At 46.5% G+C, this 12,600-nt stretch overlaps 1 pseudogene; it reads right to left on the bottom strand.

The window, feature by feature from the left end:
- Positions 1–770, bottom strand: part of LOC119310547 — a 3,619-nt pseudogene extending 2,849 nt beyond the window's left edge.
- Positions 771–12,600: the final 11,830 nt, after the last annotated feature.

Genomic DNA, 12,600 nt, shown 5'->3' on the forward strand with positions numbered 1-12,600 from the left:
CAAGCAAAATGCATGGAGTACTCACGTCGTTGGCGAAGAAGACGCGGTTGTAGCTGTACTTGGCCTGCGGGTAGACCCAGGAGTTGGCGACGAAGACGACGGCGCCGCCGTGGCCGGGCACGTCGTGGAGGGTGATGGTCTTGAGGTAGAACTCGGTGTCGCTGTTGTTCTTGACGATGATGGCGCCCGGCACGCCCAGCTCCATGGACCAGTTGAAGGTCACCTCGAACCTCTCCTCGCCCGTCGGGGCGCTCAGCAGGCTCTTCTTCAGGAGGAGACACGGCTCCAGGTTCGCCTCCTCGCCCACCTCCCCGCGGCTCGCCTTGCCTGCAGCTGCACCACACCACGTACAAATATAACATGTTCTCAATATAAACTGTACACGGACCGAATGTGTTTATATTCATCCGAATAAGAAAAGTGTTACAACATCTTACAATAATGAGCCCGAGGGATTACTTTGAAATGAAAAAAGTGCGCGTGCGTGCACTGTGGCTGTGGGGTGGGTTAAAGGGAGTGGTGAGTGCTCACCCCGGCCGCGAAGGGTGGAGCTGATGAGCTGGCAGGTGACTCCGCCGCCGAAGAGCTCCGTGTCGGTGCCGCCGTCCATGGCGGTGCCATGGAAGTCGTGGAAGTCGAGCGCCTTCTTAGGGATGAGGACCAAGGAGCCCTTGAGCCCCCCTGCCCCGGGCACCATGCCGCCAGCGCTCAACATCTTGGTTCGAATCGAAAAGGGGACACGCACGTACGTGCTCTGGTGCTGTGTGTGGCTAAGGGCAATGAGAGGGATGGAGGGAGGGTGTGTGAGAGCTCCAAGATCAACCGGGTGGCTATTTATAGATGCACATCACATGCACGAGATGGGTGGTGTGAGCAGAGCACGGTGGACAGTGGCCAATCGATTTGATTATTTAGAGGATCTCAGGAAAATATCTCAACAAGTTGTACTACCACAAGCATGCACCCTGATGCATGGCATGGGCTGATTATCGAGACACAAATGCATACACTGAGGCACGTGGGGGATGTCTGGACTCTGGAGTGACCATCGTCACACACACACACACACACCCAAAAAATCTTTCTTTGTCACGTCCATCCCGTCTGTTTTACACTTCACGTGTTGATAAGCTTGAAAAGTAATACTCACTCCGTTCTATAATGTAGTGCTATAGATTTTTTTCTAAAAGTCAAGCATCACGTCTGGACTCTGGAGTGACCATCATCACACAAAAAGAAAATTCTTTCCTGCGACGTCCGTCCCATCTGTTTTACACTTCACGCATTGATAAGCTTGGAGATCATCAAATTTTAGTTGGAATTTCTTGGCCAGGTCTCGACCAGTGGCGGAGGCTCGCCACAATAACACATGGATTTCGGACCTCTGGGCACCCCTTCTATGCACGATGCACCCGCTGGCTGAACATCTCCAGCTATGGCAGGAGATCTCTGAGGACCCTCCCCTATTAGAGGATGACGATGCATTTTGATGGAGACTTGCGTCTAATGGTACATGCGCCCCGCCAGCTCGTCATATTCGCCGGCCTTCTTCTTCGGCGCAGCGCAAGTTGATTATGCGCGAGCTCTCTGGAAGAATATTGCTCTGCGAAAAGAGAAATGTTTTACTCGGCTCTTCCTTCACTACAGGTGTTGGACTGTAGACAGACCTTAGAGGAGGCGTTACCGAGACTCAACAAAAGGCCCCCTTTGTGACCAGCTGCCCGACTCGATTGATCACCTCATGATCACTCGCCCAATTTCTAGGGAGGTATGTTTCATTATCCTAAATCAGATGGGATTTTTTCATCTCACCCCTACGGTCAATGATGCTATTAGAGCCTGGCGGCGCTCATCTTTGGATTGGATGCCAGCTCGAAAAGCCAAGAAGCTAGCGGGGCTGATTATTGTCTGGAAAGAAACATGAGGTTCTTCAACAAAAATGTTGCTTCAACCAATCTCATGGCAAGCAAAGGCGATGGAGGAATTCTGACTTTGGGAGACGCTTTAGGTGGCGAGGGGCAGATCATCGCGAGAGAACGTAATTTGTACCAAGTGCTGTCGTGGATGTACATGGTACATATGGTTGCAATACCCCTTGTAATTCAACTGCTTTTCCCAATCTTAATGACAATGACAAGCAATCCAAGTTGCCTGTTTTGCACAGGGTGTTTCCTGCAACAGGAACATTTTCATTAGCATTGTGAAATTATCGGTTCGACCTTCGGCCGGGGTAGGACACTAATTAATTCCCTTCTCCAATGGTGGCTCCATACTGTTGACAACATCCCATTGCATCGCCGCAAAGACTTGTCAGCTCTTTGCATGCTCATTTGGCGGCAGACTTGTAATCTGGAACACTAGAGAGAAACAGCTGGATTTTCAATGCGAGTTGAGTGACTTCATCGGAACTTGCAATCTGGAATCAAGAGCGCGAGATTGCTGGCACACTAGACTAGTATTTCTTTTCTTTGTTCTTCCCCCTGAAACCCCTTTCCTTCATTGTATCTACATTTGTAAAGTTCTTGGCTGGGTGTACTACTTGTTTGCTGCACTCAATTTCTCTTTATTTCATTGATGAATTTTCCACTTAATGAGTGAAAATTGTCAAGAAAAAACAGGTCTCCTTTGGTTTATAGGATAATAATATCATAGGAATAGAAAAATCATAGGAAGTGAGATGACATGTGTCTTCATTTCTGTAGAGAAAGAGATAGTATCATTTAATTCACTTGATATGGACTTTTTTATTGGGACTAAGCTAAATGGCTAATATATTCCTATTCCCCGTAAAAAAAGATTGATTCCTATGTTACGTAGAAATAAAAAAGAAATATATTTCTATAAACCAAAGGGCTTCAAAGAATTTTTCTATAAAATTCCTTTACTTAAACCAAAACAATTGAAAAACCCATACATACCAAAGGGCTTCAAAGAATTGTTTTCTAAACCATGATTGATAAATAGATTGGAAAATTCTCTCTTAAAAAGAAAACAACGGAAGGAGGCCATGTGCAACGCGCTCGTAGCCGTCCGGGCCGGCCTCGTGCATCATGCAGATCGATCTCCCGGGATCACCGCTGCCACCACCGCGGCGAGAGACGTGGGCTGGCCGCGGCTCGCGCTCCACGCGCCCAAATATTTCAAGCTCTTCGTACGTGCTCGTGCTGCCACTGGCGGCGGAGCTTACGGGGGCGAAACACCGGCTCAGCACGTACGTGGAGGTCCGATCGACCGGAGACGAGAGCCGGACACTGCCACATTGGGAGCACGTATATTAATCCACAACCATGCATGCGAATCCCCCGTACGGTTTTTGGAGATGGCATCTCGCGGAGTTCAGGCTGCAAGTGGGACGTTTCGCGGGAGCCCGCGTCCACCTCCACGTCTGCCGTGTATTGTAAGTGGAAAGCATGTTTGGCTAAGTCCCTCCACATGAAGGTGTGTTGGCAGCCCAACATCAGCCCATAAGTCCAACACATGTCAGCCGTTGATCTGCGCTGCATCCAACGATTGAGAGCACTTCCAAGGGAAGTGAAGCAAGAAGAAAACCATAGCCACTCCACCCCTGGCTCGTGGTGGCTGCCATTCGTGAGAGTGAGAGAGAGAGCACACAAGAGAAAACACAACCTGAGAGAGAGAGCACACAAGAGCACACAAGGTTCTGTCCAGATTTGCTGCATCTGACTAGACAGTGTTCAAGCTGGTGATTGGAGGCTCAAACGTGCTTGGATCGACCCCAAACTTGGTGAGCTCGTTCCTTACTTTGAGTACTTCGATTTGGTTAGCTGGTTTGAGGATTGGGTCGGTGAAGCATCAGATTTGAGAGTGGTTTTGTCAGCTCTGACTGCTGCAGTTTCAGAACAGAGTAATTTTGGGAGATGAACAGTTTGGGTAGGCAAACGATGTCCGATTGAGCTGAACTTTGGAGGGGATCTCAGGAACTCGTGTGTCTACTTGTCTGCCAAATTTGGTGCTGTTTGGTTCAGCGGTTTAAGAACAGTTTGCAAAACACTGAATGGTACAGAAGCTGCGTAAACTCTGCTTTGCTGAAATCTTACTTCTTGTGGTTGTTGTTGCTGTTGCCGGTTAGCAACGTGGAGAGTGTGTTGTAAATCTCTCTAGAGGTTCTAGAGAAGACTTTGTACTCATCATTCTCATAGTGAAGTTGTGTGGACCGGTCGCTCCACAGCCGTGGTTTTTTAGTCCTCAAGCTGAGGAGGTTTTTCCACGTTAAATCCTGTGTCACTTGTGCATGTTGTTTGTGTTATTCCGCTGCTTACTTGTTGGTTGAAGCTGTCCTCAAAGTTCATCACAAATAAAGGGGGATGTGTAGTGTGCATATTTGCCGTGTCGGTGAATTTGTGCAGCGCATTGTTGCTGTCCAGCCCCAACAAAGTGGTATCAGAGCCTTGGTTTGCTTGTGCAAATTGCTGAGTTTCTTGTGGTGAAAGATGGAAGTGAATACCAGCAGGATGATATCTTTGAATGGTACAAATTATCAAGCATGGAAGGGCAAGATGGAGGACTTGTTGTATGTGAAAGAATACTGGAAGCCAGTGTTCTCCACTGAGATGCCGGAGGGCATTGAGGAAGGTCAGTGGAAGGTACTTCATCGCCAAGCTTGTGGGTTCATTCGGCAATGGGTCGATGACAATGTTTTGAACCATATCATTGATGAGACACATGCACGCACCTTATGGCAGAAATTGGAAGAGTTGTTTGCCCGAAAGGAAGGTACAAACAAGATGTTCTTGATCAAATAATTGATGTGCTTGAGGTACAAAGAGGGCACTCTAATTGCAGATCATGTGAATACATTCCAAGACATTATAAATCAGCTTTCTTCAATGGGAATAACATTTGAAGATGAAGTGAGAGCTTTGCTGCTACTAGGCTCATTACCGGACAGCTGGGAGACCTTTAAGGTCACGGTTTGCAATTCAGCACCTAATGGAGTTGTCACTTGGAATCTTGTGAAAACCAGGGTACTAAATGAAGAGTCCAGAAAGGTGGCTGAAGCCACTTCTTCCTCACATTCAGAGGTGCTAGTCACTCAGTCCAGGGGGAGAAGCAAGAGCAGAGGTCCAGGTAAAGGGGCAGAAAGAGGTAGGAGCAAATCAAAAAGTAAGTATGCTGATTATGAGTGCCATCACTGCCATCAGAAGGGCCACATTAAGTGGCAATGTGACAAGTGGAAGAAAGACAAAAAGAAAAAGAAGAAACAAGATCAGAAGCAAGTTGACAGTGATAGTGACACAGAGGGCAACCGAGTTACTGTAGTAGAAGAGGACATCATGCTTGTTATGCATGAAGAAAATGAGGGCAGATTTGGTTCCACTGTTGAGGAGAGGATCACTGTTGTTTCTGATGAAACCGTCAACCTTGTGGATGGTGACGAGATGATTTGGATACCGGACAGCGGTGCTACCATTCATGCTACATCTCGCAGAGAGCTTTTCACTAACTATATATCAGGTGATTTTGGTGCTGTGAAGATGGGGAACAATGATAGAGCAGCCATCATTGGAAAAGGAGATGTGCATTTGGAGACCGCAAATGGTACAAGGTTAGTCCTCAAATCTGTGAGGCATGTTGAGGCACTTCGTCTCAACATTATTTCAGTTGGTTTGCTTGATGGAGATGATTACTTGAGCAGTTTTGGAAAAGGGCAGTAAAAGCTCACCAAAGGCAACATGATTGTTGCAAGAGGTAAAATGGTCTCAGTTTTGTATCATGTTCATGCTAAGCTCTTTAGTGCTTCTGTCAATGCACTAGAGAAGGATGACCATTGTGCTTTATGGCACAAGAGACTTGGGCACATAAGTGAGAAGGGGATGACAGTGCTAGTGAAGAAAAAATTGTTGAAGGGTGTGAAAGGAGTTCACATCAAGAAATGTTCAGATTGTCTAGCAGGGAAGCAACACCGAGTTGCCTTCAAGACTCTACCTCCTCACAAGAAGCCCGAGAAGCTGGACTTGATACATTCTGATGTTTGCAAAATGTCGGTAAGATCTCTTGGTGGTGCTAAGTACTTTGTGACTTTTATTGATGAATTTTCCAGGAAGGTTTGGGCCTTCACTTTGAGGATCAAAGATCAAGTACTAGGTGTATTCAAGCAATTCCAAGCCTCGGTTGAGAGAGAAACTGAGAAGAAGATCAAGTGCATTCGCACTGATAATGGAGGAGAGTACATTGGGCCATTTCATGCATATTGCAAGCAGCAGGGTATTAGGCATCAATTTACTCCCTCGAAGACACCACAGCTGAATGGTCTTGCTGAGAGGATGAACAGGACAATTGTGGAGAGAGTTAGATGCTTGTTGTCAAGTGCAAAGCTACGTAAACACTTTTGGGGTGAGGCTTTGATGACTGCAGTTTATCTTATTAATCTCTCACCAAGTTATCCTTTGCAGGGAGATGTTCCTAACAGGGTTTGGTGTGACAAGGACGTCTCATATGACCACCTGAAGGTTTTTGGGTGCAGGGCCTTTGTTCATATTCCTCAAGATGAAAGGTTAAAGCTTGATTCGAAGACACGATAATGTATCTTTCTTGGTTATGGTGGTGATGAGTTTGGCTACAAGCTGTTTGACCCTATAGCAAGGAAAGTTGTGAGAAGCCGTGATGTTGTGTTTGTTGAAGACCAAACAATTGAGGATATTGTGAAGACAAAGGGGCAAGTTCCTCCTCAGCAGCAGCAAGACATGATTGATTCTGACCCAGTTCCTGCAGCTCCAGCTCCTGTGCAAGTTGAAGCAGATGCAGAAGATGTACAAGATGATGTACATGGTGGTGCAGGTGAAGAAGATGCTCCCCAGCAGGAGCAACAAGAGTATGATGCTGAAGTTGATGATCCGGATCAGCAGGAAGCACCAGCACCAGAAAGTCCACCAGCTGCTCCACTCAGAAGATCCAACAGGGGTCGAATTCCTTTCAGCAGGTATCCCTCAGATCAATACGTGATGTTATTATCTGACGGTTCAGAACCTGAATGCTTTGCAGATGCAATGGAAGATGAGCACAAGAAGGAGTGGAAAAAGGCTATGCAAGAAGAGATGGATTCCTTGCATAAGAATCACACTTATGAGTTGGTGAAGTTGCCCAAGGGCAAGAAAATTTTGAAGAACAAGTGGGTCTACAAAATCAAGCAAGAAGAGCACACATCACATCCAAGGTACAAAGCCAGGCTAGTTGTAAAAGGATTCGGCTAGAGGAAAGGCATTGACTATGATGAGATCTTTTCTCCGGTTGTGAAGATGACATCCATAAGAGTAATCCTTGGCATGGCAGCAAGTCTCAACTTGGAGGTTGAGCAAATGGATGTGAAGACTGCATTCCTTCATGGTGAGTTGGAGGAAGAAATATACATGGAGCAACCTGAGGGGTTTCTTGTGAAAGGCAAGGAAGACTATGTGTGCAAGCTGAAGAAAAGTCTCTATGGCCTGAAACAAGCACCAAGACAATGGTACATGAAGTTTGAAACTGTCATGGGGGAGCAAGGCTACAAGAAGTGTAGCTCAGACCATTGTGTGTTTATTCAGAGGTTCTTAGGTGATGATTTCATCATATTATTGCTCTATGTTGATGATATCCTGATTGTTGGCAAGAATGTCTCTAGGATTGCTAAGTTGAAGAAGGAGTTGAGCAAATGTTTTGCTATGAAAGACTTAGGTCCAGCAAAGAACATTCTCGGAATGAGAATTGAGCGAGATAGAAATTGCAACAAGTTGTACTTGTCTCAAGACAAGTATATTGAGAAGGTACTTCAGAAGTTCAGGATGGAAAATGCTAAAGTTATGAGTTGTCCACTAGCAGCCCATTTCAAGTTGAGTAGAAAGCAATGTCCTACCACTGATGAGCAGAAAAAGGAAATGCATCATGTTCCTTATGCTTCAGCGGTTGGGAGTTTGATGTATGCTATGGTGTGTACAAGGCCTGACATTGCTCACGCGGTTAGTACTGTGAGCAGATTTATGTCCAATTCAGGAAGACCTCATTGGGAAGCCGTGAAGTGGATTTTGAGATATCTTCGGGGCAGCACAAATCTGAAACTTTGCTTCGGTGACGGTGAGGCAAAGCTGATTGCTTTTTCAGATTCTGACATGGCTGGAGATGTTGACAGAAGGAAGTCTACTTCAGGTTACTTGGTTACCTATGCAGGGGGAGCGGTGTCATGGCAAAGCAGGCTGCAGAAGTGTGTGGCATTGAATACAACTGAAGCTGAATTCATTGCTGTAACAGAGGCGAGCAAAGAGCTATTGTGGCTGAAACGGTTGGCTTGTGAGCTTGGTTTTAAGCAAGACAAGTATGTGTTGTTTTGTGACAACCAAAGTGCTATTCACTTGAGTAAGAATGCAAGTTTTCATTCAAGGTCTAAGCATATAGAAGTCCGTTATCATTGGATTCGAGATGTGTTGTATTCCAAGAAAATGCAACTTGAGAAGGTTCACACCGATGACAATGGGGCTGATATGTTGACTAAAGTGGTGACAAGGAAGAAGCTCGAAGTATGCCGCCGGCTCGCTGGCATGGCTGCCGGAAGGCAGTGAGACACTCCATGATGTTGGGAGGGGGAGTTTGTTGGGCTAAGTCCCTCCACATGGAGGTGTGTTGGCAGCCCAACATCAGCCCATAAGTCCAACACATGTCAGCCGTTGATCTGCGCTGCATCCAACGGTTGAGAGCGCTTCCAAGGGAAGTGAAGCAATAAGAAAACCCTAGCCACTCCACCCCTGGCTTGTGGTGGCTGCCATTCGTGAGAGTGAGAGAGAGAGCACACAAGAGAAAACACAACCTGAGAGAGAGGAAGAAGAAGAAGTAGAGGTTCTGTCCAGATTTGCTGCATCTGACTAGACAGTGTTCAAGCTGGTGATTGGAGGCTCAAACGTGCTTGGATCGACCCCAAACTTGGTGATCTCGTTCCTTACTTTGAGTACTTCGATTTGGGTAGCTGGTTTGAGGATTGGGTCAGTGGAGCATCAGATTTGAGAGTGGTTTTGTCAGCTCTGACTGCTGCAGTTTCAGAACAGAGTAGTTTTGGGAGATGAACAGTTTGGGTAGGCAAACGATGTCTGATTGAGCTGAACTTTGGAGGGGATCTCAGGAACTCGTGTGTCTACTTGTCTGCCAAATTTGGTGTTGTTTGGTTCAGCGGTTTAAGAGCAGTTTGCAAAACACTGAATGGTACAGAAGCTGCTTAAACTCTGCTTTGCTGAAATCTTACTTCTTGTGGTTGTTGTTGCTGTTGCCGGTTGGCAACGTGGAGAGTGTGTTGTAAATCTCTCTAGAGGTTCTAGAGAAGACTTTGTACTCATCATTCTCATAGTGAAGTTGTGTGGACCGGTCGGTCCACAGCCGTGGTTTTTTACTCCTCAAGCTGAGGAGGTTTTTCCACGTTAAATCCTGTGTCACTTGTGCATGTTGTTTGTGTTATTCCGCTGCTTGTTGGTTGAAGCTGTCCTCAAAGTTCATCACAAGTAAAGGGGGCTATGTAGTGTGCATATTTGCTGTGTCGGTGAATTTGTGCAGCGCATTGTTGCTCTCCAGCCCCAACAAAGCCCGCATATGCCCACATAATGTTAAACGGGACAAGTGGGCTTCCCACATCCCACATAATCTCACGTAAATCGTAGGCTCAGGAAAACTTTCTGTTTTGCTATGGACACAGAAGGAGTGGAGAAGTTCAGACTTTGTTTTCAAGGGAAGAAGCTTCAGAGCTAGAACTGCAATCTGCAAATCACGTTTTTTCGTAGCACCTTTGTTTGCTTGGGTGTAGAGAAGTTCTGCCTGCACAAAGTGCTTTGGCAGGCGTCACTTTGGCCGAAGAGTCAAACAAAAAATGATTTTCAGAAATGCCACTGTCATAGGCTCGAAAGAAGAGGAGAGCAAAGCGCAAGCTGCTTGTTTGCAGCTGCTGCTCCTTGAAGCAGTCAGCTCCTCCATGTTGTTCTGGAGAGAGGAAGCAATCAGGGAGGACTGGATAAGGAAGGAGGATGCCGCTGACCCTGCAGCCATAGATGATACGTGATTCAAGTTCAACTAGGTGGAACGAACAAGTTCATAACCTAATGGCTCTACTCTGAACTCTGAACAATTTAGAAGAAATTGGCTGAAGAAGATGCGAGACCATGTGGTAGCTGACATGAAAGAAATCACAAATGAGGGAGGGGAAGAAGAAGACTGGTCTAATTTGAACATGGCGGAGGTAGACAACGACGATGCGATGTCCATGGCGGAGCTGGAAGTCAGCGTTGGGGCGAGCAGGATGAGGTAGACGGCGACCCTGCTGCGTCCATGCCGGAGCTAGACGGTGGCGCTGTGGCCATGGCTAATCCCCACACGGATGCATCATCGCAATTGTGAGATTCGAATTTACCTGCGAAGGACGTGGGTTAGATGCGGGCGCCGCAGGACAGCCCACATAATCCACATGTCTGGGTGCTCTATCCGTGGATGTCCATGAACGTAAATTATGTGGGCTTGTATGTGGGCACCGCGAGTAGCCCGCGTCCACTTGCAGCCTGACGCGGAGTATATGCAGAAGATATCATTTTGCTCACCCCTAGGAGGGACTACTATATGCCTCGGCCTTGGGATGAGACATTTCATGTCCCCCACAAGTACCATGCCATGAGCTCAATTTGGTTCGTGATATGCGGTGTGAGGCGACGCCACCAACCGTGCACGTGTAGTAGTACTATACTTAGTAGTACTACTACTCTGCACTCCTCTTACGTCAGAGTGGTAGACGAGAGATCAGCTCAGTTTAGGACTGTTTCACTGTTCTGACCCATGTCTTAAAGTTTAGCACGATTTGACCCGTGTTTGAAACTTTCGGATCTGACCCAAACCAAGATGCCAACATTCGCGGCGTTCTGCTTGCACTGAAGATGCCACGGACCGTGGCGTTTAGGCCTGACCCACCTTCCTGGTCATTAGTTTGACCGTCCGATGTGGCAATTGTCGACCCCGACCCTAGACGCCGGGAACCTTGGCGTCTACCCCCTTGAGAGATAAGTGGTAACGGGGAAAGTGTGTGGGGCCCACCCCACACACTCTCCCAATCCCAATCTTCCACCCCGAGAAAGAAGAACAAAGGAGAGCTCCCCCTCTCTCTCCCACCTCAAGGCTCACTCAAATCCCGCTCCAAATTTGATTTTCCTCCATGGATCTTTCTCTCCCTTGTTGTTTCCCCCGGATCCCTAAATTTTGTTGGTAATTTCTTGTTATTTTAGTGGCATTATGTAACCCTAGGCGGCACCTTAGTTTCTAGATTTATTCAAATCCTTTGGTATTGGATGGCTTTTAATTAATATGTAGTTGTGGTAGTAGTAATGGGATATGCATTTTGTGGGTACAAATGATGGATTTGATAAATATGATGGTTAGGGTTAGGTTATGTGTTAAAAAAATGACATGATTTATTTAGTACATAAGTTTTAATTTGTTTTTGATACAACTCATTAGGAATATACAGTTGTCATTGCTTCATTAGAGTTGCCTAGTTTTTGCAACTATGCATTATAATTGTCATTTATTCATCTTGTTTGTTGTCCCTTTTAGATGGATGATAGACTTGTTAATGTTCATTATTTGGACAAAGCGTCATTTGTGACCAAAACTGCAAGTGACAACAAGGAAGTGGTGGTATTCGACACAAGTCCTAGTTATGATGGGGTTGTTATTAAAGTAAGAGATAAGTGGAATTGGATGGACCCCAATGATAAAGTTGAATTAATAGGAAGGTATGATGTTGGGGTGGGAACAAAATCTCGACTGAAGAATATGCCTATCATCTCCGAGTTGCATTGGGGGATATACAAACAAGGGTAAAGTTGCGGCCTCAGAAGACATGTCACTTGAATTGTTTGCTACGAAGGGGCAAGGTCCGCGGCTTGATATTGACTTGAACCGCCAAGTGTCATCCCCGTGTCATGCTATGAGCCCTAGTAGAAGTGTGGCTCGTGTTTTGGATAGTGCCGAGGTCTATGCCTCCAATACTTCTAGCCAACCGCCACCTAGCCAAGAAAATGAAGTTGTTGGGCATGCTCTTGAAAAAGTTAATGAACAATATGTTGATGGTCATGGTGATGTCCAATGTGGTCATGGTGATGATGATGATGACAGGCATGAGGATGCGACTCATGCAAATGAGAAGGAGAAGAGGGAACGAAGGAAGCGTGAGGCAGGCATGGCATGCAAAAACAAGAAGATGGCTCAAGAGGAGGAGAGAGTTAGGAAGCTTGAAAGGGTTCACCTTGCACTCACTAGTAGAAAAAGGATCTAATGTGAGACACATTAGTCCCGGTTCGATTTTGGCCGGTACTAATGGAGCCATTAGTCCTGGTTCGAACGGCTATGCATTAATGCCGGTTCGTGTTGAACCTTTAGTACCGGTTCGTGCCACAAACCGGTACTAAAGGGGTGGTGGCAGGCTGGCGTCAGGCCGGGGCCCCACGATCCCCTTTAGTCCCGGTTCATGGCACAAACCGGTACTAAAGGGCTAACCTTTAGTACCGGTTCGTCCCACGAACCGGGACTAAAGGGATCTGACCTGTAGTCCCGGTTGGAGACACAAACCGGGACTATAGGGCAACTTTC

The sequence above is a fragment of the Triticum dicoccoides genome, chromosome 5B (genome assembly GCF_002162155.2).
Source record: "Triticum dicoccoides isolate Atlit2015 ecotype Zavitan chromosome 5B, WEW_v2.0, whole genome shotgun sequence".
Lineage (NCBI taxonomy): Eukaryota > Viridiplantae > Streptophyta > Magnoliopsida > Poales > Poaceae > Triticum > Triticum dicoccoides.